Source organism: Suncus etruscus, chromosome 1, assembly GCF_024139225.1.
Source record: "Suncus etruscus isolate mSunEtr1 chromosome 1, mSunEtr1.pri.cur, whole genome shotgun sequence".
In the NCBI taxonomy this organism is placed as follows: Eukaryota; Metazoa; Chordata; class Mammalia; order Eulipotyphla; family Soricidae; genus Suncus; species Suncus etruscus.
The window spans coordinates 181,697,191-181,722,711 of NC_064848.1; positions in this window are offsets into that span (position 1 = coordinate 181,697,191).

The following is a 25,521-nucleotide window of genomic DNA, read 5'->3' on the forward strand; positions in this document are numbered from 1 at the left end:
TTCTCACACGGTTGATGATAAATGTAACTTGACATGTCAGAAATGCGCTCGGCCACAGTGTTGGCAGAAAGGCTGATTTTGCTAAACTGACCTTTCTTTTCCGAACAGATAATACTTGCAGCCTGTAACATGCATTTTTTTTAACAAACTCTCCTTCTGTGAAGGGGTTTCCCTGCCTTAGCAATCATCTCACTAACCATGTAACTAGCTTCGACTGATGCAACATTCTCTTTGGTTGCTTTCTTGAAGAAATCTTGTTGCCTCATTAGACATGCTTTAAGACTGGCAACCCTCTTGGCTTTCTCATTTCCTTGATATTTTGCACATTCCTCAGCATTTTTAGTTGAATAATGGCGTTTCAAGTTGTATTCCTTGTGCACTGCAACTTTCTCTGAGCAAATAAAACATGTGGGGATGCCCCTGTGCTCAACAAAGAAATACTGCGTCTCACTTTTCCTGAAATTGTCTGTGCTTGTCATCAATATTTCTCTTCACTGCAGGCTTTGATGAAGTCATGATGAAGGTATGACAAAATCTAATTCTGTAATAAACTTCTCTCCCTTCTCTCCCTTAGGCCTCTGATAATGCAAGGGACAGTGGGCAGGAGCAGTGGAAATGACGTCTGCGCTAGGCACAAAGTATTCATGATTATTTGTTTACCGAATATTTGCAATAAAAAATCGCATTAGTAAGAAAAAAATTTCAAAAAAATCACATTAAACATTTGCATACCCCGAACGAAACTGCTCTGGGTATGCGAATGTTTAATGAGATTTTTTTCTTACTAATGTGATCTTTATTGTGATTATTCAGTAAGTGAATAATCGTGAATACTGCAATATTTGAAGGTTGGCTGCGGGCCACAAAATATTATAAAGAAGGCCTCAAACGACCTGCGGGCCGCGAGTTTGAGACACTTGATCTTGAGTTTGCACAACAGAAATGAAAGTCAAGAAACAACAGGGTCAAAAAAAAAATAGAAACAACAGGGTCAAGAAGGAAGCAGAGATAAACAGATGAGACTATATTAAGCTGAGAAGCCTCTCCATCTCAAAAGAAATAGTGCCTAGGATACAAAATCAACCCACAGAATGGGAGAAATTATTCACCCAATATTCATCAGATAAGGGGCTAATATCTAAGATTTATATGGTACCACATAATTTAACAAGAAAAATATCTAACCCCATCAAAAATCAAAGAAGAAATGAACAGACACTTTATCAAAGAAGAAATACAGATGATCAAAAGGCACATGAAAATAAGCCCCACATCACTAATCATCAGGGAGATGCAATTCAAAACAACAATGAGGTACCATCCCATGCACAGAGATTGGCACACATCACAAAGAACAAGAACAATCAGTGTTTGTGGGAATGTGGAAAGGAACTCTCATTCACTGCTGGTGGGAATGCCATCTAGTCCAGCCTTTAAAGAAAACAATATGGAGATTCCTCAAAAAACTGAAAGTTGAGCTCCCATATGATCCAGATATATCACTCCTAGGAATATATACTAAGAACTATATTCATTGCAATGTTGTTTACAATAACCAGACTCTGAAAGCAACCGAGATACCCTTCAACAAAAGAATGTCTAAAGAAACTGTGGTACATATATACAATGGAATATTATGCAGCCTTCAGGAGACATGAAGTCATGAAATTTTACCAATGCATGGATGAACATGGAAATTTTGTGCTGAGTGAAATAAGTCAGAGGGAGAGAGATAGACACAGAATAGTCTCACTCATCTTTGGGATATAAGAAAAATAAAAGATATTATTGTAATAATTCCTATAGACAATAGGGTTGAGGACTGGAAAAACTGGCCCACAATATGAATCTTACCACAAAGAGTGGTGAGTGCAGTTAGAGAAATAACTACACTAACAATTATCATGACAATGGTAATGAGTGAGAGAAGTAGAATGCTTGTCTTCAAGACAGACAGGGTATGGGGAGGAGCAAAATGGGGGGCATTAGTGCAGGAAATGTAGCCCTGGAAACAAATTGGTGGAGAAAATGGTGAAGGGGGGTGTTATTTTTATGACTGTAACCCAACTACAAACATGTTTGTAATCATGATGCTTAAATAAAGATATTTAATTTAACAAAAAATAAATAAAAATGTGCGGTGTTTCTTTACAAAGAAAGAAAGAAAGAAAGAAAGAAAGAAAGAAAGAAAGAAGGAAGGAAGGAAGGAAGGAAGGAAGGAAGGAAGGAAGGAAGGAAGGAAGGAAGGAAGGAAGGAAGGAAGGAAGGAAGGAAGGAAGGAAGAAAGAAAGAAAGAAAGAAGAAAGAAAGAAAGAGAGAAAGAAAGAAAGAAAGAAAGAAAGAAAGAAAGAAAGAAAGAAAGAAAGAAAGAAAGAAAGAAAGAAAGAAAGAAAGAAAGAAAGAAAGAAAGAAAGAAAGAAAAGAAAGAAAGAAAGAAAGGAAAGAAGAAAGAAAGAAAGTAGGAAAGGAAAGAAGAAAGAAGGAAGAAGAAGAAAGAAAGAAAGAAAGAAAAGAAAGAAGAGAAGAGAAAGAAAGAAAGAAAAGAAAGAAAGAAAGAAAGAAAGAAAGAAAGAAAGAAAGAAGAAAGAAAGAATAGAAAGAAAGAAAGAAAGAAAGAAAGAAAGAAAGAAAGAAAGAAAGAAAGAAAGAAAGAAAGAAAGAAAGAAAAGAGAAAGAAAGAAAGAAAGAGAAGAAAGAAAGAAAAGAAAGAAAGAATAAAGAAAGAAAGAAAGAAAGTAAAGAAAGAAAGAAAGAAAGAAAGAAAGAAAGAAAGAAGAGAAGGAAAGAAAAGAACAGGTGGTGGGAATGCCCCTCATTCATTGTCACTATGTGCCTCAAATATTACTGTGAAAAAATTGTAATTCACTTTGACCACAATAAAAGAAGGAGAAGAAGAAGAAGAAGAAGAAGAAGAAGAAGAAGAAGATGAAGAAGAAGAAGAAGAAGAAGAAGAAGAAGAAGAAGAAGAAGAAGAAGAAGAAGAAGAACAACAACAACAACAACAACAACAACAACAACAACAGGAAAGAAACAGGAGTCAGAATTTCTGGCAGTCACCATCACATGATCTTGACAACTTTGCAGATAGTAGTTCTAGTAGATGCCTTATTAGATCTCCCACTCTATTGTAACAGAGCTTGAGGGGAAATCCCTTAAAGGGAGCTTCACTTTTCTCTGCAAAACATGTGAGCTAGGTAGAGTCAGAAAGACAATTATCAAGAGGGCTTAACAGACAGCCCTTGCCAGTTCACACTGGATTAGCAAGTAAGGCACATCCCTACAGCCAAAAAGCATCCCATGGGCCTCCCAAAGTATAGTTAGTAAGGGAAGGAAGGAAATAGATATCTTATTTCTTACTCACTTTAAAAACACACAAACAAAATTGATTATACGCTCTATACCCCAACAGAATTTGGACAGAAAACAATTGCTTTGCCCTAGAGCAACAAATAATTTTCATGTCTAGTAACCCTAATCAATAAGGGTTAGAAAGTTATCTCAACAATAATTTGGAGACTGTCTCTAGGCCCCATGAGGAGTCATACTTTGATCTACTAGCAATGCCTAACATGAACAGAGAGGAAGTAGGAGTAGGATGCTTGTCAAATATCTAAAGGTACTTATTCTATCCCAAGTGAGTAGCAAAATCTGGCCCAAAACCCCCGTTTCTTGCACCAGTTACCTACACTTTTCATCAAAGAAAATTCCAGAAACATCATCTGAATTTATCAAATATAAATAGTTTTATTGCCATATAGAACACTTCTTTGCCCTGAAATATTTTTACAAGTGAAGTTTCAAGTGTTTAGTAAATTTAAGGGTTAGTTTGCAGAACATTAACTGCTTGACAGTAAAACCTAGGAGGAGATCATTAGGAGCTTTCACTAAAGGACCATTAGAACAAAATGGAGCTAAAATATAAGTTTAGAAATCATCACAGTAACCAAGGTGGTAAAATAAGACATAGTTTACAAGAATTCCATTTACCTGGAGCTTTTAAGAATCAGAGCTCCAAGGGAGGTAAATATGTACTCAAATTGCAAAGTAAGGAAAAAAGAGACATAACATTTTATTTTATTTTTAGGTCTTCGTAGAGTATGAAAATAACTTTCTGGTATACATGACTAGGGAGTTAAACATTTCATTTTTGTAGAAAACAGAAACCCAAAAGAATATCTTTTTATAGATTTATCAATTGATTTTCAATATTATAGAACTTTAGAGCTTTTGCTTCCCTTCTCTTTAATACTCATAATCTGTGAATACCCTTTAAGCAAAAAATTCATTAGTTGATAAATTAGTCAAAAGTCACATGAATCCCCATAACTTGGGAGAAAAAATATCTCATGGTGATCTCATGGCAACTGACATGTAAACTGACAAATAAAATAACTAGTAAATTGAGCAATTATTTCCAGAGACCAAACCTATAGACAAGAGATTCCAGGAAGGAATTAAAGGCAGAGTGAAAGAAGGAATTCTGGCTCTGAAGACCCACTAGAGAAGACTCCACATGTATCTCTCAACTTTAGATGGCACTGGCTTTTGGCCTCACACTAGGGAGATGGGGATAGCTAAGGATTCAAATAAAGTGAAAGAAATTGCTCTTTCCACATTAAATGGAAAATAAAGTTCCCTGTTAATTTTCTGTCTCTCTATATTTGATTTGAAAGCCTACTGGTGATAATGGTATATGTCACCATAGGGTATATATACCATATATGGTATATAATTATATATATGTAGTATATATATAGTATACATACTATATATATACTGGTGATATAGGAACACAAGTAGATAGACTAGGATTTAGGTAGCTGGGTCCCATCCTTCTTCCACTGAGGAATCAAAACTTTCTGTCCGACACTATTCAAATCAGTTTCTCATCATCACCTTTATTTGCACCTAAATGTGCAAATAATCAATAACTGCCATATTTTGGAAAAAAAAATCCCAACCATAAATTAAGGGATTCCACTTCCATGGTACCATGAGAAATATGCTAATTTTTAGACTCCAAGACACCACCTATGTTATACCTATAAACTTCGAAAATTTAAAGTTGCTTTGGGACTTGAACTTATACAAATTTCACTGATTTTTTCATTTATATTTTTAATAAAAGATGAAAAAACAAAAATTATATTAATAATTATTATGAATTGTAACAATATATCAATGCCAAGTGACTGCCACTAGAAATTTTTCTCTTTTTTTTCCTTTATCATTCAACCTTGGAAGAAGTGTGATATATAATGAAGATGCTGGTACAACCTTAACGGGCTTCATGCTAATAGGTATCTTTCTCATTTTGCAAATTATAACCTGCAAAATGATGACATGCCTGGAAAGTGGTGATGGGGACTTATGAAGCTTAGCACCAATAGTCAGAAAATGCCCATGAGAAACCAATCACAGGCAGATTTATGATGACATTAGACATTATACGTATGGCATTAATTATACCCTTCGAGATCTGCTAGATTGCAATCCCAGACAGTGTGTCAGGCAGTAACATCCATTTGTTATATCTCTCAGCCACTTACTAGTGACAGCTTGACGTCTTTGTTCAAGATAACCTATGTAGTAGAAGTCCCCATGCCTGGGTCCATACGGTGAAATTTCTAATAGCCCTTCCTGTTTTTCAGCAGGTGAAGGTAAACTAATAAAGTAAAAGTGGGACTTCTTGCCTCTAAAACTATCTCTGTTTTGAAGGGAAGAATGACAGAAACACGACATGATTGTATGTATCCTGTGACCAATAAAAAAGCCCTAGTCTAGGGTTTGAGCTACGACCTGAACAACAACCATGATCTACAGTTCCAAAGGTCCATCTGAGACAATTGCAATGGATTGAGTCTTCTGGAAACATAATGAAAGACGCTAGCCTAGGCTCTATCCTAGGATCAGCGCAAAGACCAAGACCACCAACTACAGAAGACAGATTAAAATGACACTGAGGGAACAGAACTTCTAGAACCACAAAGAAAGGCTTCATCATAAGTTCCACCCCTTGACCTGTGCAGATACAGAGATCTCTAGATACAGAGGTCTACTTTTATCACCCAGGACGGAGCAGAAGTCTTCCAAATATCACGAAAGCACCGAGGGGAGAGTAAATGAACCTGAACTGAGTCTATAGTTAATCCCATGACAATATACTCCAAGGGTGGAAAAACCCTGTATCTCTTAGGCCAAGGGAATTCCTTTTCGAATGACCCCAATATTTACTGTGCCTGTGCAGGAGGGAAAAAAAAAAGAGGCAAAAAACACAAAACAGGTTTGTTTTTTTTATTTATCTATCTACTTTTTGTCAATTTTTTTTGTTTTGGTGTGGTTATTGAAATGATTGTCTCCATTTATATTTATTTATTTATTTTTCTTCTTTTCTTTTCTTTTTTTATGCGCTCTGCTATGTTTTTTATCTCAAGACCATGGCTTTTATGTGGTGCTTATCTTTATTGTTGGAGTGCTCACTGGATATTTTATTTGACACTTCTTTTTGTACTGTTGGGGTGTTTCACCTTCTTTTTCCCCTTTGTCTCTCAAACCGATGATGAGAGCCTCTAGAAGGACTCCGCCCATTTTTGGCATATTTGATTTTTACCCCAGTTTATTACTTTTCTTTTCTTCAAACAAAACCACATAACTTGAACTATCTAGTCCCGCCTCCCAATTAGAGGAGGAAACAAGGGAGGTACCAAGACCAAACAGGTGTAAGACCACTAAGTAGTAAGCTAGGCACAGAGGGGACCACCTATTCTAGCAGCCCCAGGGGTGAGGGAGGAGGATATGGGAGGTAAGACAGGAACGGAGGTGTAGGGAGGACAATTCGGTGATGGGAATCCCCCTGATTTTATGTTAATATGTACCTAAAATATTATTGTCAACAATATGTAAGCCACTATGATCAAAAATAAAAATTATATTTAAAAAAACGTGATTGTGTCCATAAACAACTCCTCATTTGGCCGCCATTAGTCTGGTTCACTGGGATACTATTAGTGCCAGAAACAGGTAAATAGTTTAAGTAAGCCAAACTATAAAATAAACACATGGAAGCCAGAGAGTGAGCATAATAGCCTAGCAGGCAGCCAACCTTGGTTCAATCCTGGCATCTCATACAGTTCCCCTGTACACTGCCAGGAGTGACCCCTGAGCACAGAGACAGGAGTATAATCTGATCACAGGTGTAGTCATTGTTTGCAATATATATATAAACATAAAATAACTACTCTATAGAGATGAAAACAATAGTTATAGTTCAGTATTTCTTCAATCTGAAAAAAAAAATACTTTTGTGAACAGAAAGCTTAAAGGAACAAAAGACACATTTAGTTTTCTAGGGCTGCCTTAACAGAATACCATAAATTGCGTGACTTTAGAGGGAGAAATGTATTAGGCCACAGTTCTATAGGCTAAAAATGCAAGACCAAGACATAGGCAGGTCTGTTTCCTTCTGAGGCTGTGAAATATGGAGTGATATTTTATGTTCATGTTTAAATTATTATTTAATATTTATTTAATGTTTAAATCATTAAAATTACAACATTACTCCAAAAAACAATACTATACACAATTTGATACACTATTTGTTACACTAAAAAAATTTCAATAATATTCTCTATGAAAATAAAACTAAAAAATTAAAATTTATTTGCATCTATGAGAACCTTTGAGTAACAAAAATATTCCTAGTTGTTTTGAAAAGGACAAAAATAGGGGCCGGAGCAATGGCACAGCAGTAGGGCATTTGCCTCACACATGGCTGACCTAGGACGGACTGCAGTTAGATTTCCCCCAGCTTCCTATAAGGTCCCCCAAGCTGGGAGCGATTTCTGAGCACATAGCCAGGAGTAACCCCTGAGCATCACCGGGTGTGGCCCCAAAATAAACAAACAAACAAACAAAAACAAAAAAAGGAAAAGAAAATAAAAAGGACAAAATAGAGTTTTCCCAGACTTAAAACTGTTGGGTAAAACTATAAGGCAATAGTATTTAAAATAGTATAGAGGGAGCCAAAAAGATTGTACAGTAGATAGAGCACTTGCCTTGCATTGCATTACTAAGTTCAATCTGCAGCACTCTATATGGTTCTTTGAGCACTACCAGGAATAATCCCTGTGCACAGTCATAATAGTAAATACTGAGCAAAGTTGAATGTGGAAAATAAAAACCAGCATGGGCAGGGTCAAGGCTCAAAGAGAAATGTATAAAGTGTATACCTTACATTTGTGTGAACATCAATACCTAACACCACCAAAAAAAAAAAGTGGCATAGAACAAAAACAGACACAGAGATCAATGTAATTGAATTAAAATTTGCGAGCCCAGAAATAAAAGCATACATGTCTGGGCAATTAGTTTACAACAAAGGAATCAAGAGTTTACAATGAAGCAAAAAAAATATTTTTCAGTAAATGGCTTTAGGAAAACTGTACAGTTTCATAAAAAGAATAAAAGTAGACTACTATCCAATATTACACACACAAAAATAATCATTTTAAATAGATTAAACTTGGATTAGGACCTTAAGAATATGTTTGGAAAGGGGTTCTAATACCCCCCCAAAGTAAAATTGAACAAAAAGGACTAAATCTAAAGTATTTCTGCAAAACAAAAAAAAATTTCATAGGAATGAAAAGGATTACATCATGTATTTACTAAATGATTATGTCCAAAATTAATAAGGAACTCACAGAATTGATCAATTAAAATACAAATAACCTGATTTTTTTCTAGTAGACAGAGAATGTGAATAGATGCTTTTCCAATGAATATGTAGAGAAGACCAATCAGAACATAAAAAGAAGTTAGCCATCTCTCTTATCAGAAAAATGCTAATAAAGACAACAATAAGAGAATATGTCACAACTGTGAGGTTGATTATTATCCATAAAGACAAGGAACAATATTTAGAGAAAACTTATACACTATTGATAAAGATGAAAACAGTACAATCACTATGAAAAACAATGTGGAGATTCCTTAAAAATTAAGCACAAATATTCTGTACAATAAAGATATATCACTTCTTCTTTTTTTATTATGAGATCAAAGATGCAAAGAAAGAGGACAAAGTAAAGTTACAGTGGGAAGACAATCACCCATAAACAGAATTCTCAAAAGAAATCCTCTTGCTGACACCCCAATTTTAAATTTTCAGCCAAAGAACATTAAGAAAAATAAAACAAAACCCATGCACAATTACTTTGTTCCTCAAGGCCCCAGATTGTAGTACATTATAACATTTCTTAGCAGTACACAAGCAATCTAAAGCCACAAAATGTATGTAACTCCTTTAACATTGAAGGCACAGGATTTTTTACAGTTCCATGCACATACATATTTGTTTAAGTTAACCTCAAAAGTTTAAGTGTTTTTTTTTAAGGATTAGAGTCAAAGGAGCACAGTCAGAACGGTGTTTGATTGGCAAATGTTGTTTGCATAGGCCCATCAAAGTATGAGGGGCATAAAAAGGAAAAGCCTTGCCTAAATACAAGGAGACCTTACCCCTAAAGTTTTCTGGCATAAGACCAACTCTAGACTCCAGGCACTCTAGGCAGTTCAACCTAAGTCACTGTCTGCAGTGCCAACACACCTCCACTTTTCAATTTTTGAAATATTCAAAAGACATATACGTGTCCCTTTTATATCTTTTGAAATAGTTGAAGGGTGTTAAATCTGGTGTACTGCTTCGGTCTGTGATTTGGCCTATGCAGTACTGAAGGTAAAAAGGGTAAATGTGGGATAATGATGGTTGGCGATGAGGGAGTGAAGGATTAGAAATGAGCTTGTAGGGGTGTGAGAAAGATACAAGATGGACATTCTGCATATGCAAAACATACCTTAATCATAGGGATTACTATTAATATATACTGTATTATCTCCCCAGCGTGGTTTTGAAAATGGAGACCAGTGAGAAAAAAAAGTTACTAGTGACTGCGTCAACACAGCCCAGCAACCCAGCTAGGCCTGACTAGCCTCCCAGCACCCCCAAGCTAGGGAGAAGGCCTTCGGCCTGGAGTCTCCCCAAACCCCAAGCTGGAAGAGCTAGCCTCCAGATCAAGAAAAGGATTCGGTGAAGAACCGGAAGTCAAACATTTACCCGCCCTCCTCCCCATCCCCTCCCCCGCCCAGTGCTGGAGGGAGGGGCGGGGATAGCCTAGGGACCCCTATAGAGTAGTCCTCCCAGAACCCACCTTTCTGACTGCCTGGGCTGGCACCCAGGGAAGGCCTGGAGACCAGGAGAAGTGGACGACTGGGGGCCTGCCTAGCCCCCCAGCACCCCCAAGCTAGGGAGTCGGCCTGGAGTCTCCCCAAACCCCATGCTGGCAAGATCAGCAAGCCTCCAGATCAAGAAAGAATCAAGATATATCATTTCTTTTAAAAACACTAATTTGTTTTACCAGAGCGATGGCTCAAGCGATAGGGTGTCTGCTTTGCGCATGCTAGCCTAGGACAAATCACGGTTCAATCCCCTGGCATCCCATATGGTCCCCCAAGCCAGGAGAGATTTTTGAGCACAAAGCCAGGAGTAACCCCTGGGTCTCACCAGTTGTGGCCAAAAAACTAAAATAAATAAATAAATAAATAAATAAATAAATAAATAAATAAATAAATAAAAATAATAGCTAAATAAATAAATAAAAACACTAATTTGAGAATGTAAGTATATCTGTCATATTTGTTAATGCATCATTTACAATGGAATTAGAAATACCAATGAGAAAAATCTATCTCAAAGTCTAGAAATAGGAAGTGCTAGCAGCAGAAGTGTGGTGAATAAAGGAACTTTCGTTCACCACTGGTGAGGATATAGTTTGGTTCACTGTCTTTGGAAAATAGTTTGAAATTTTCTAAAAAATAATTAAGAACAGTGCTTTTACATGACCCTGATTCTGATTCTGTTTCTCTTAAAAAGAATAAAAGTAGACCACTATCTAATATTAAACACACAGAAATATTCATTTTAAATAGATTAAAACTTGGATAGAAACTTTGGATAAAAACATTATCCAAAAAAGACATAATTCACAGTTATGTTCATCATAGCATTATTTTTTTTGTTTGTTTTTGGGCCACACCCAGCAGTGCTCAGGGGTTACTCCTGGCTGTCTGCTCAAAATAGCCCCTGGCAGGCACGGGGGACCATATGGGACACCTGGATTCGAATCAACCACCTTTGGTCCTGGATCGGCTGCTTGCAAGGCAAACGCCGCTGTGCTATCTCTCCAGGCCCCACCATAGCATTATTTACAATAGCAAGGTTTTCAGAACAAGCTAAGTGCCTAACAACAGATAACTTGATAAAGAAATTATGATCTAGAGAGATATTACAGCAAGTAAAGTGCTTGCATCACAGGCAGCTGATCTGGGTTATATTCCTGGCAGTTCATGTTTCCCTAAGCTCACCAAGACTGATTCTTTTTGTTTGTTTGTTTGTTTTGTTTTTAGACCACACACGGTGACACTCAGAGGTTACTCCTAGCTATGCACTCAGAAATTGCTCCTGGCTTGGGAGACCATATGAGATGCTGGGGGATTGAACTATGGTCCCCCTAGGCTAGTGTGTGCAAGGCAGACACCTTACCACTTGCGCCACCACTCTAGCCCCAGGACTTATTCTTGAGTGCAGAAACAGGAGTAAGTCCTGAACAATGCCAAGTGTGAGTCCCCCCACACACCAAAAAAATAAATAAATAAATAAAATAACAAATTGTGAGGCTTGCTCTTCAATTTCATGCTCTCCCTTGAATACTTTGGGTTTTGGGGCCATACCCGGCGGTGCTCAGGGGTTACTCCTGGCTATCTGCTCAGAAATAGCTCTTGGCAGGCACAGGGGACCATATGGGATGCCGGGATTCAAACCAATAACCTTAGGTCCTGGGTTGGCTGCTTGCAAGACAAACGCCACTGTGCTATCTCTCCAGCCCCTCTCCCTTGAATACTTAATCTCACTTGCTATCTCTATTTCTTTGCTTGCTTATTTACACATTGAAGAACCCTGTGTTCTCTCTCGAACATGTATTTCTTTCTCTTCCCTCACATCTTTCAAAATAAGTTTCAACACAAATATGAAAGGATGGAGGTCAGGGGCCATGTGGTCTCAAGTGCATTGGGGAGATTAAAAAAAAAGGGACAGTACTAAATATCCAAGCCAACAACAGACCCAAGTCAAGAGACCCAAACTCTAACTATCTAAACTTTAAATGGGCCTGTTGTGTATGTAAACATTTTATGGGATTATTATGTTACTGACCCTACCCTGATCAGTGATTGAGCCCTACCCTAGGGTGTGACCTGGCATTCTGCCATTCTGCTTCCACCATTGGGTGGTATCTGATCCCACCATTGGGTGGTACCTGATTCTGGGGGTCTGTGGAAGGCGAGGGGATTTTTGGCTGGAACTGATGCTGAGGCTTTGGACTTCAGTCTTGTCCACCAAATATATCTAATATTTCCACAAGCCTGACTGTCTGCGAGCTGTTTACCTGCTGCTTCACCTCAGAACCGCTGGCTGAACAGAGTGGCAGACGCGTGCTCCAAGTTGGAGGGGAAAGATCTCATCCTCCATCCCTCCATCAGTCAACCTCTTCAGGGACTGACTTGCAACATGGGCCTTTATACTGGCAGGCTGAGGGACAAAGAGGGACGGTATGGGATACACTCTGGAAACATGATCTAGAGAGGTTGACACTGGTGGTGGAATTAGCCCTGACTCATTGTCTGTCTGAACTATATATCACAATAGTTTTGATAAAATAAAATTAAATTAAAAAAAATAAAATAACTATCAAAAACTTTGTTACATCACAGAGCAAAAAGAAAAAGAAATTGTGTTTTATATACACAATGAAATTCTACTGAGCTATGACTGTATAAGAAAAGAGAAAACCTTACAGTTTTTCTGGGTAGAACTAGGAATTCATAATAAGTGAAATGAGTCAGAAAGAAAATGACAGAATATCATGCTCATGTTATAGTATAAAGAAGCAAATCAGGCCAGAGAGATAGTACCACAGGTAAGGCACTCACGCATGCCACTACCCAACTTCCTTCTCCAGTACCCCATCTAATCCCCTGAGACCCACGAGGTGTGAGTTCTGAGCATAGAACCAGAAATAAATCCTGAGCACTGCAATATATGAACTTCGTCTGCAGCTCTAAAATGGAGGCAAAGCAAAAAGTTGAATGGTCTCAAATGGAAACAAACTCCCAAATATGGTCAGTAGAATTCTGATTGAAAGAAGATGCAGAAGGGAGGAAGCTTTGGGATAAAGGTTAAGGGATCTTGGTACTATAGTGGTAGCACTGTAAGTCATAAACAACATTAGTAACTTTTTTGGTAAAAATGGAGAAACATTGGTACAGTGGTTGAAGGCCTTTGCCACTCTTACTACTACATATCATAATTTTTTTTTGTTTTGTTTTTGCTCAGGGGTTACTCCTGGCTGTCTACTCAGAAATAGCTCCTGGCAGGCACGGGGGACCATATGGGACACCGGAATTCAAACCAACCACCTTTTGTCCTGGATCAGCTGCTTGCAAGGCAAACGCCGCTGTGCTATCTCTCCGGGCCCCTGCATATCATAATTAAAAGTGCTTGGGACAAGAAGCAATGCTGGATTCTATTTTAATAAAATATTCAGTGTTGCTGCTACACTATAATTTTCCACACATACAGGCTAACTTCAGGAAAAGAGGAAAAAAATGAGAAATCGGTGTTTTTGCTCTAGATATCTTTGGAGAGTAGACAACATTCAAGAGACTCGTGACCTCCAATTATCACATTGATGGTAACTTGAGTTTTTTTCTGTAATTCCTGAATATAAGTTTAACCCCCCCCCCAATTCTCTGCACCTATTCTGATGCCACCACCCCAAACATTCCTATTTCTGCAAGGTCTCCCTCTGAATAGAAAGCACTAGCAAGCTGTAAGGCCAATCACTCAAATACAAATAATGCTCAAATATCTCACAATGGCAGCAGAGGCAACAGCTGTTTTCTCGAGGCTGAGGAAGTTCTTGAAGGAACGACAAATGTACCCCTGATTCATAAGATTTTTATTAGCTACTATGTGTTGGCACTATGAGACTTTCACCAGATTGTAACTCTAGGGTTACAAGGCATTAGCTTCTGTACAGTTCCCACTTTCGCAAAGTCAACAGCAGTTCTGACTCATGTGAGCAAATCCTTGGCTGACTCCATCCACACACCAAGGGATGAAACGTCACTACAGAGTGCAAATAATCCCTCTCTCTCTCACAGATTTAGCAGTGAGTTTCTATTCCCTCCAGCTCCAAATGAGACACTTTTTCTTCAAAGAAGTCAAGTGAATCGAAGGCTTTACCTAGCTTCATAAATCTTACACAAATGAGATTAATTCCATAGGAAGGATCCATTTCCTGCCTGGAGACTCCATAGGGAAAGATACATGCATGGTTGAACCCTGTCATTCACTTGAGAACAAAAGCTGGAGAGAACCTCAAAAAAAACTATCCAGTTCCAGCCCCTCTACTTATCTGTATGAAATAGAAGCAATTCAATAGCTTGCCCAAGTTGCATTGCTAGAGCAAGAATAAAGATCTCATCATCCCAGGCCTAGCATATTTTTCAGTACAACCTAAATATCTAATTTGGTCTAATTTTAAAGATTATTTTTCCTTTGAGTATCATGTGTTTGCTTGCTATAGATATTATATTGTTGGGGCTTTTTCTAGCAAAATAAAGGAAATCTTCATTTGAGAAACTTTTCTTTTGAAATTTCATATCTCTTAAGACTATTGGAGAATCTCAGTAAATGGTGTATTTTGTTCTGTTTTTTCCCAGTTATTAATTTTTTAGGCAATATGGTTTGCAATAGTGATGAGTTTATGCTTTGGGGCTACAAAGTGACTGCATCTTCTCCACCATCAATGTGCCAAAGATCCTCCACCACTTCTCTTACGTTCCTCTAATCTACCCACATCCTACCCCTTGGAGCACTCAGTTCTGTTGTCAGAGTACAAGGTCTGCTTTCACTCGCTATTCTCTGTTTGTTTTCTTGGTTTTTCTATACAACACATTTGAGAATATTTGACCTTTGTCCTTCTCCCTGACTTATTTCTATCCAAGTTACAACAAAAAGAAACTTCACCTTTTACCTCTAGTTGAATAGTGATATATATAACATAAGTTTGTGTGTATATATATATATCAATTTTTCTGTGCATTATCTTGAGACTTCATTCTTTTAAATTATTTTCTACTTTTAGCAATATAACCATTATTATTGTTGCAAACATGCAGTGCTTCTGCACCATACCCACCACTAAGATAGCTGGATGCCTTCAGCATTATCCAAATATCTCCACTCCAGCCCTTTATAGTTCTGTTAACCTTATTTCAAAGTTGTTTCCATATGGAATTGTTAGTTCCTTGCTTTGTTCTACTCTGTAAATGAGTGAGCTTATCTGGTGTTTATCTTTTTCTCTCTGACACTTAGCATGATACCCTCTAATTCTATCCAAGTAGCAGCAAATGCCAGGATTTCCGTTTTTCTCATAGTTAAGTAGTATTCCATTGTGCATGTGTACCACAATTGTTTGTCCACTTGTCTGTTGTTGAGTATATGGATTGTTTCCTGATCTTGGCTACTGTAAACTATGATGTAATGAACAGAGATGTGCATGTGTCTTTTTTTTAATCTAGCTAATGTTTTTGTACTCTTGGGATAAATGCCAAGAAGTAGAATAATTATTAAGTTTATTATTAATTTTCTTATGGGGATAGAGCAATAGTAGATAAGGTAATTGCCTTTCACATGGCTGACCAAGGTTTGATCCCCAGTATTTCATATGATCCCCCAAGTCCACCAGGTGTGATTCCTGAGTGCATAGCCAGGAATACCTCTTGGAGCACTGTTAGATGTGACCCCCCCAAAAATAAGTAAAATAAAACAAAAGTCTCTATACTATCTTCCATCAGGGCTAAAGCAGACTACTTTCATACCAACAGTGGCTAGGATCTTTCCTTTTGGGATCCGGCACTGTTTCTGGGATTCCTGAGGTAGGCCATTCTCCCCAGAGGAAGTTCATATCTCAGTATGGTTTTGACTTGATTTTCCTGATAGTCAGTGGTCATTAAACTATCAATATGCCTACTAGTTGTCTGTATGTCTTCTTTGTGGAAGTATTAGGTGATCTTCCCACTTTGTTATGATGTTATTCACCTTTTTCTTATTGAGCTTCATGAATGCTTTAAGTTACTTAGAAAGTGGCTTTTATCAGATGTATGGTTTGTACTATTTTCTTCCATCCAATCTTTTTAGTTTAGCCACAATTTCTTTTACAGACAGAAAGATAAGCTTCTGCTACTCTTCTGAAAAATGCTTTATATCTCAGTTTTATCTATTCAATAATTTAGTTGGGACAATTGATCTGCAAGTTCCCTTCAATCATTTAGGCATTTGATCTATGTTTCAATATTTGCTAATTGCCAAGCTCTGGTTCTATGTGCCTTTCAGGGCTGATAACTCACGAACTCATTATTCACTGAATCATTTATTCATCACATATTTACTGAGCATCCCCTCGAGATAGGCAGACAAGCAGCCAGACAGGTGAGAGGGCTCTTTTTGGAGATCACTCTGCAGGATTAAAGCCTGATAACACTCTGAATGCTGCCAGCCCCAAATAAGAAGGCATGGACCTCTCTTAGGTGAGGAGATGCTTTAGCAGGAACAAAAAGCTCCTGTAAGACTGCTGTGGGTAGTAAACAGTTGCATGGGTTTATGAAAGAACACACTAAAAGAATGATAGAAAAATAAAGTGTTTGGGGGGAAAATATGATGCTTGCAATTGTAGAATAAAAATGAAAATATAGGGGTGCTAGAGGTAAGTTGTCTGCCTTGCAAGCGCTAACCAAGGAACGGACCGTGGTTTGATCCCAGTTTGATCCCCCAGCATCCCATATGGTCCCCCCAAGCCAGGGGCGATTTCTGAGCGCTGAGCCAGGAGTAACCCCTGAGCATCAAATGGGTGTGGCCCAAAAAAAAAATGAAAATATAAAGTCCATGTGTTGGGTGAAATTGCCCCAGACTACCATGTTTCTAATCCCTCAGGATGGATGGATGATGAAACAGGGTAGTAGTGAAGAAATAATGCACAAGCAGTCAATTAAAGTTTCATTCGAGTCAGCTTGCTTTTATTCCATGGCCCTATCCACCATGTGTTTTTCCTCAGATCTGCTTTCTCTGCTAAGCTTTTTGCTTACCCCTCTCTCTGCCTTTTTCTTCTCTCTTCCAGCTTCCCCCAGCCAGACTTTTTTTCTTTATTTAAAACAGCCCACCCTATTCCAGGTGTGAAAGTGTCTGATCATCCAGGTGGGATTAACATTTCAAAAGAAAGTTTAGGTAAAAGGGTGTTGGGAGAAGGGTAACAGCAAGGAGGTTTTATCGGCAATTCTCTACTGGATGGATGTCTAGGTGGCTTAGTCCTGATAGTCAGTCCTATTGTCAAAGTATGACCAACCAATTGTTTAGAAATATTGCTGACATGGGTCTCTCTTCTTGCCCTATCTTCCCTATCGGATAAATATTCTGCTCATCATCACCTTGCTTCATGAAAACAGAACTTGCTGGGCTTTCCTAGAGGGGCAAGCAAAGGGCTTTATTTCCCATTGCAGTTGCCTAAGATGTTGATGACTAGAATCGCTAATAGCCTGACTTGTACTTGGGAGAAAGGAATTCATTAAACAATCATCATATCTTATAGCTATTTTTCCCTTATACTCACAATGGAGATATTGCTTCTCAATACTCATCAAAGACCAAAGTCTTTGTTCCCTGACAAAAACGCTTCACATTATCTGTAAAAGAAACCCAAGCTGGGGAATTCAGGGAAGAAAAAAGGTGTATGAAACTATTTGCAAAAACAATCAGAGTATATACTGTTCTTGGGGATCATCCATACCCCTCTGTTCTGTGCCCTTTACTTTATGGTGATCTCCCTACTAGAGGATTTTCTGCATCCCAATGTGGGGTATATATCTGTTTTATTTTTATGAGGTTCTTTCTTTTCTCTCCCTTTCCTCTTTGGCAATTTCTAAAGAAAAGAATATTTGCTTCACTGTCTTGTCCTAAAATTCTTCCTTGTGAAAATAGACAACAAGCCTGGGTAGCCTGGATGCAGGTTAGAACTTGAATTGTCCACACCAGGAAAGAGTCACATAGATTTTTTTGAGTTATGACCTCCCCCAGAGATTTAACAGGAAAAAATGGTGGGACAAGCATTTTCTCTTGTGTCTTTTATTTTTCTTTCTCTTTCTCTTGTGTCTATCTCTCCACACAGTGACTCCCCACCTTCCTCACCAGCAGCATCCTGAATGCCAACTCAGTGTCTAGCACTGGCCAAGAAAGTTGAGGGAGGACCCAGGTATATTTTTGAATCACAAACTTGGAGTGTTTGTTCTCCATCTAGCTCAGTATTACAATAGGCAAGAGGTCAAGATACCAATAAAGGAGCTGAACTACCCAAAGTCACCTCAAAAAGCTGATACCCAAAGCTACTTGGGCAAGGCAATGGCACAGCAAAAAGTGATCTAGTTAATGCAAGACTAGGGCAATTGCCAGCCTCTCATCATTCCAAGACCCTTTAGGATTTATTATAGAGCATATTTTGTGTGATTTCTCTTTTGTTTTTGTTTTTGCTCAGGGGTTACTCCTGGCTGTCTGCTCAGAAATAGCTCCTGGCAGGCACGGGGGACCATTGGGACACCGGGATTCGAACCAACCACCTTAGGTCCTGGATCGGCTGCTTGCAAGGCAAATGGCACTATTTCTCCGGGCCCGTGATTTCTGAATGGCTTTACTTTCTTGACCTGCTGTATTAGGGAAAGTTACATAAAACTTTCAAGTATTGTCTCCTTGATAAAGTAAATTCAAGTTAAATTCAAGGAATTGCATCTCCTTTATTACTATTGTCTCACCAGCATCTTATCAGGTACAAATAATGCATCCAATAAATATCAGTTTTATAAATAAGTGAATGATTATTATTCTGAATCAAGAAAAACTTCTACCATGGTAGTTATTAAAATAAAGAAGAGAGGGCCTGGAGAGATAGCACAGTGACGTTTGCCTTGCAAGCAGCCAATCCCGGACCAAAGGTGGTTGGTTCGAATCCCGGTGTCCCATTGGTCTCCCGTGCCTGCCAGGAGTTATTTCTGAGCAGACAGCCAGGAGTAACCCTTGAGCACCGCCGGCTGTGGCCCACAAACCAAAAAAAAAAAGAAGAGAAAGAAAATAATAACACAAAATAGATTATCTGTTCATGCATTACAAGGAAACCATATTTCTTAAGATTTTTATGAGCTCTGATAGTCAATATATTTCTTACTATGAGTCTCAGTCAAAAAAGTTGGAAAGGAGCTAAAGCAGCAGAAGAGTAATAGGGTGTTTGCCTTGCACACGGTTGACCCAGGAAAGACCCAGTTTTGATCCCTGGCATCCTATAAGGTCCCCCAAATCTGTCAGGAGTAAGAGTCATATGTGGCCCAAAAACAAAGAAAAAAAGAGAGAAAATAAATAAGCATGGCTGGAGCTGAGATCTCATGGGGAGACTGAACTGAAACCATCAAAATAAATCTAGTCTATTTGAATGTTTGTGGGTCTGGTGTTATGGCAACACTGAAAAAAATGACAAAACACAATCCATTATTCAAAAATCAATAGATTTTAAATCAATTATTATCCATGTTTGATTTGTATGCCTAGTTCCTTATACTTAGATACCTGGGGTCATATAAAAGCTTCTCAGGGAAAAAAAAGAACTTATTAAGTCCTGATGCAGATGACCTTCAAGTGATATCTACACATGGTCTTCCTTCTGGGCTTCTCCATCTCTTGACCTCCTTTTATAAAGACACCATATTGAATTATGGCCCGCTCATCATATGTTTTCATTTTTTACTTAATTATATATGTAACTATGTATAGAGTTACTCTTTTTAAAACAGTAGTATTCTAGAGTACTAAAACTTCAGGGGTTGAATTCTGAGTGGATACAATTCAGCCCAGAACAGGAAATAAAGAAATGTTGAATCCCACCAAAAACCTAATTCTACATGAGGCTTGGTATTCATTAGAGCTTTTGAAGTTTCTACATGACTTTAATGTTTGTTCAATATTATGAACCATGATGCAGTTTCTCCAGAGATTCTAGTACCAGTTTAGGCTAAAATGTTTGCACCGGAGACTGGAGAAACACATGGTTTAATGTGGATACCTTTCATGTGCCTAATCCAGTGCAAACCACAAAAACCAGAGGGTCCCTTGAGCTCTTCTGGGTATAACGCTGAATTTCTTCCTACCCTCAGCATCACCAGGTGTGATCCTCGAGGCCCACAAGCAATTCTGAAGTAGCTAGACAAACATCACTATATCAATGGGTCCTTTCACTGGTCCATCCAGCTTAGTTGACTGAGTATTTCTAGAATTAACACCTGGGCCTCAAGCACTACTAGGCAGATCCTAAAAAAGATAAAGGAAATATAAACTTAAGGGTTAGTAGCGGGTGCTCAAACTCAGAGCCCATGGGGTCCAAGCAATGGGATGGTAAAATAATTTACCAAATATGAAAAAATATTACAGAGAGTAAGGTGCTTGCCTTGTATACAGTCAACCAGGGTTCAATTCTGGGTATCCCATATGGTTCCCTGAATACTGCTAGGAATGTATCCTGAATGCAGAGTGATGCATACCTTCTGAGCATTGCCAGGTGTGGCCCCCACAAAAAAAAGAAAAGAAAAGAATTTACCAAGAGATCCACATCCATATACCACAGCCATGGCCCTATAAACAGCCATGTTTCACATCTTCACAACTAAGCTTAAAAGATATGGCAAGCCAAGAAAATGAAAACATAAGTACAACAGTCTTTGGGCTGAAAACTCTGGGATCCCTCAAGAGGGTACATGGACTGAGAATCATCCCAGTTCTACAAATCCTGGAGCTCCTAGTGTAAGCATATGTGGCAACACAACACCCCAAATTTCACAATACTGACAGCCCAATAGAAACCCAGCAAATTAGATGAGGAAAGTAGTATAGATACCTACTAAGCTCAGCAAGCAAAAACAATAACTAGCAAAATCAGCTCTGTAAATCCTCAGACAATGATTTTTAAACCCCATTTTGAGAGATAAAAAATTTTATAAAAATTTTTTGGGGCCGGGAAGGTGGCGCTAGAGGTAAGGTGTCTGCCTTGCAAGCGCTAGCCAAGGAACGGACCACGGTTCGATCCCCCGGTGTCCCATATGGTCCGCCCAAGCCAGGGGCGATTTCTGAGCACATAGCCAGGAGTAACCCCTGAGTGTCAAACGGGTGTGGCCCAAAAACCAAAAAAAAAAAAAAAAAATTTTATAAAAATTTTAACTGAACTTTGTTTTATAAATTTGCTTACCATTTTATTGTATCAATTCAAAATAAGTATTTTGATCTTACCAAGGAGGTAGAATTGGGGTACGTGAAAAACTGGGGACAATAATGGAGGGAAGGTCAAACTGGTTGTTGAATTGGTGCTGAAACATTGAATGTCTGAAGCAACCATGTTATGAACAACTTCATAAATCATGGTGTTTAAATATATGTGGTTTTTTAATTGAATTTATCAATAGAGTGACATCGTTTAGGCAGAAGAAAGTCAGCTTAGTAAGAGATATTACATGAGCCAGAGAAGAGTACTGTGAGTAGGTGCTTACCTTACATGTGGCAAACCCAGTTTTACATATTGAGCCCAGCCAATAGTGATTCCTGAATGCAGAACCAGAAGTAAACACTGAGCATTGTCGGATGTGGCCCATAAACCTAAATAAATTACTAAAATAAAAGAGAATGCAGTGGCCAACTGACACAACAGAGAGCTCCAAAGAGAGAACAATCTAACATTCTCACTTTTTTTTTATTTGGTTTTTGGGTCACACCCAGTGATACTCAGGGGTTACTCCTAGTTATGCACTCAGAAATTGTTTCTGGCTTGGGGGACCATATGGGGTATTAGGGATTAAACCGAGGTCCGAACTGGGTCAGCTGCATGCAAGGCAAATGCCCTACCACAGTGCCATCACTCCAGCCCCTACATTCTCACTTTTTATATAAATTATTTCAAGTATAAAAGTTCTGTTTTCTATAGATTAGTTAGTTCATGGAGGAGGCAAGCAGGAGATATATACCCAATTTTGAGAAGTAAATCATATATAAAATATTCTAAGATAATTACATAAAAATTATAAGTAAAACTTTTAATAATGTGGTCCCTTTCTTCCCTGAAACCCCATGCTTACAAGTCTGAGAAACCTCATCCTTCTATCCTAGGCTCAGGATTGGCCCCATCTCATGTCTTCCTATTCTTTAAACCCAAACCCGTGCAGACATGGCAAACATTACTATATCCATTTCTTATAGATGGGATATAGCACTCATATTTCTCAGTGCACAGTCTTAAATCTCACTTAACTCAGAATCAGAGCAATAATGCAGTGGGTATGGTATTTATTTGCCTTGCACTCAATGGACCCAGGTTTTTCCTCAGCATTCTATATGGTCCCCAAGCACTGCCAAGATTAATTCCTGAGTACAGAGGCGGGAGTACCGGTAGGTCCTGAAAATCGCCAGGTGTGGCCCAAAAATAACAACAAAAAAAAAAACTCAGTTAATATAATAATCAGTTGACAATTCCCTGCGCAATTCTAATAACACTATGTGGTAAGGAAAATAACCTGAACAGCAAGTGTATTATTAGTATAAACAACTCAATAGAACAGTTGTCAAAAAACTTGGAATCTAAACAACCACCATTAACATCCATAAAACTTAAAGAAAAATGGAGAAACTAAGGAACTCAGCTGTAGTTAAGATAGAGGCAGAAGCCCAGGCAAGTCCCCAAGTCCTCAAAATGCTGAGCCTGGTCCATGAGGACCTAAAAACAATACTCATTGCACTAGCAACAGAAATTAAGCAAGCACTTGCAAGTGAAATTAAGCAATCACTAGACAAGAAATTCAATCAATTCAAAGAAGAACTTTTTCAGAGGATGAGAGATTCCATATACATGGAATTAAAGGAGCTAAATAGCACACTATCAAGCCTCATAACAGAATTCTACAGAAGGAGAACCATATAGAAAAACTTGAAGGCAGCGCTGGAGCAGTGGCACAGCAGTAGGATATTCGCTTTGCATGCGCTGACCTAGGACAGACAGTGGTTAGATCCCCTGGCATCCCATATGGTCCCTCAAGCTATTTCTAAGGAATATATTTCCAGGAGCTATTTCTAAGCACATAGCCAGGAGTAACCCCTGAGCATCACTAGGTGTGCACCCCGCAAAAGAAAAGAAAAGAAAAACTTGAAGACAAAATACAGACAGCATTGATAAGGAAGTCAAAAAAAGAAAAGAGAAACAAAAGAATGGAAGAAAATGTACAGTACTCAATGAATAAAGACAAGAAGCATAATCTTAAAAGTTAAAGGAATTACATAAAGTGAGGATAAGAGAAAAAGGAGGAAACCAGGTTGTAGGATAAATAATAGCTGAGAACTTCCACGCTCTCTGGAGGAAGGCAGCTGTGCAAATCCAAGAGGTCAAAAGAGTACCAAACAAAATCAACCCAAACAGAACCCTAAGACATACAGTAATCAAAATGGCAATAAACCAAAATGGGAGAAATTTCTTAAAGCAGAAAAAACTTAAATATAAGGGAAAGACTATAAAAATCACAATAGAGCTTTCATAAACTAGTACAGGTGAGAAAAGAGTAAAATGACATATCCAAATTTTCAATTTTCAACCTAGAGCCCACTACCCTGCTAAGCTCTCATTTAGATAGGAGAGAGAGATAAAAACATTCTCATTTGGTGATAACCAAACCAACTGAAAGACCACTTATATAAACCAAATAGTCCATTGTAGAAGCAATAACATTACACAGTAAAATAATAACACAGCTTTTTTATATCAACAATATTCTTAAATGTCAATGAATTAAACTTTCCCATCAAAAGGCACAAAGTGACAGGATATATCAGGAAACAAAATTTATTCATTTGCTGCTTGTAGGAAACACATCTAAAATCTGAGGAGAGGAAATGAACAGACATTTCTCTGAGAAAGATCAATGAAACATGGTCTTCCAAACAATGCTGCCCACAGACAAATGAAAAAAGGTGCTCACTATCACTTATTATTAGGGAAATAAAAATCAAGAACAGATATATCATCTTACACCACTGAGAATGGCACATATCAAAAATACCAGGAATAATCTGTGTTGGCAAGGATGTGGTGAAAAGGGAACTCTCATCTATTGTTGGTGGGAATGTTAGCTAATCCAGCCCTTATGGAAAACAGTATGAAGGGCTCTCAGTAAATTTAGAACTAAACTGTCATCTGACTTAGCAATTTCACTTTTGAGTATTTTTATCTACTCCCAGGTCAGAAACATTCATCAGAAAGGACATATACAAGCCATTCATTATCATTGCAGCACCTAGTACAAAGCTAAGATTTGGAATCAAATCTACATGTTCAATGACAGATAAGTGGATCATGAAAATGTGGTAATATATATATACATCTACATATAAATATACATATGTATATACCATGCAATAATACTCAGCTATAAGGAGTAGAAAAATTGTTTCATTTTCTGCAACATAAATGGAACTGGAAGATATCAAGTTAAATGAAGATAAACATAAATAGAACTGGAAGATATCATTTAAGTGAAGATAAACATAGAATGATATTATTTATATGTAATATTTAGAATAACTGATGAGGGAATGCAATTGATAAAAGGGAGTGAGAATATTTAGATCACTCTTGACCCCAAGGTTGAGAGGGAGGAGAAAGAAATAGAGTGGAGGGGATCAGTACTGGAACATTGTACATCTACTACACAACTATGAATAGCTCTGTATATCATAGTACTTTAATAAAATAAAATAAACAAGGAAAATGCATATATTAAAGTATATAAAATATTTGAAGCCAATAACTCAGAGATGATAAAATTTACATAAAATTATTTCAACCTATCCCAGGAAAGGAGTAGTGGAGGCCAATTCTAGGAATTTGTGTAGCAAAGGCATAGAATGTATGTCTTGCTGGGGCAATTAATACAACAGGGATGCTTAAGCCAGTTCCAGGAACTATGGGAAAAAATGGAGCAAAAGGGGAGGAGCTCTTAGAGCCTTGGGCACAGCTGGTTTTCTTAACAAAATGGGTCTTAGCCTGCCAGGTCTTTGAAATGGAGACTGAAGCTCAGTATCTTTTTAGGAGATGTTTGCTAGACTGTATCATGGATTATTGTCTTACCAACTATATCATGAATGCCCCCAATACTTTGACTACATTTCAGCACTGAAGTATCAAGGTCAGATAAAAGAAAATATCCCATAGTCTGATTTTTTCACCCAAGACACTGCTGCCTTTCACAGCAGCATGATAATAAAAAATAAAAATAAGATAGCACATC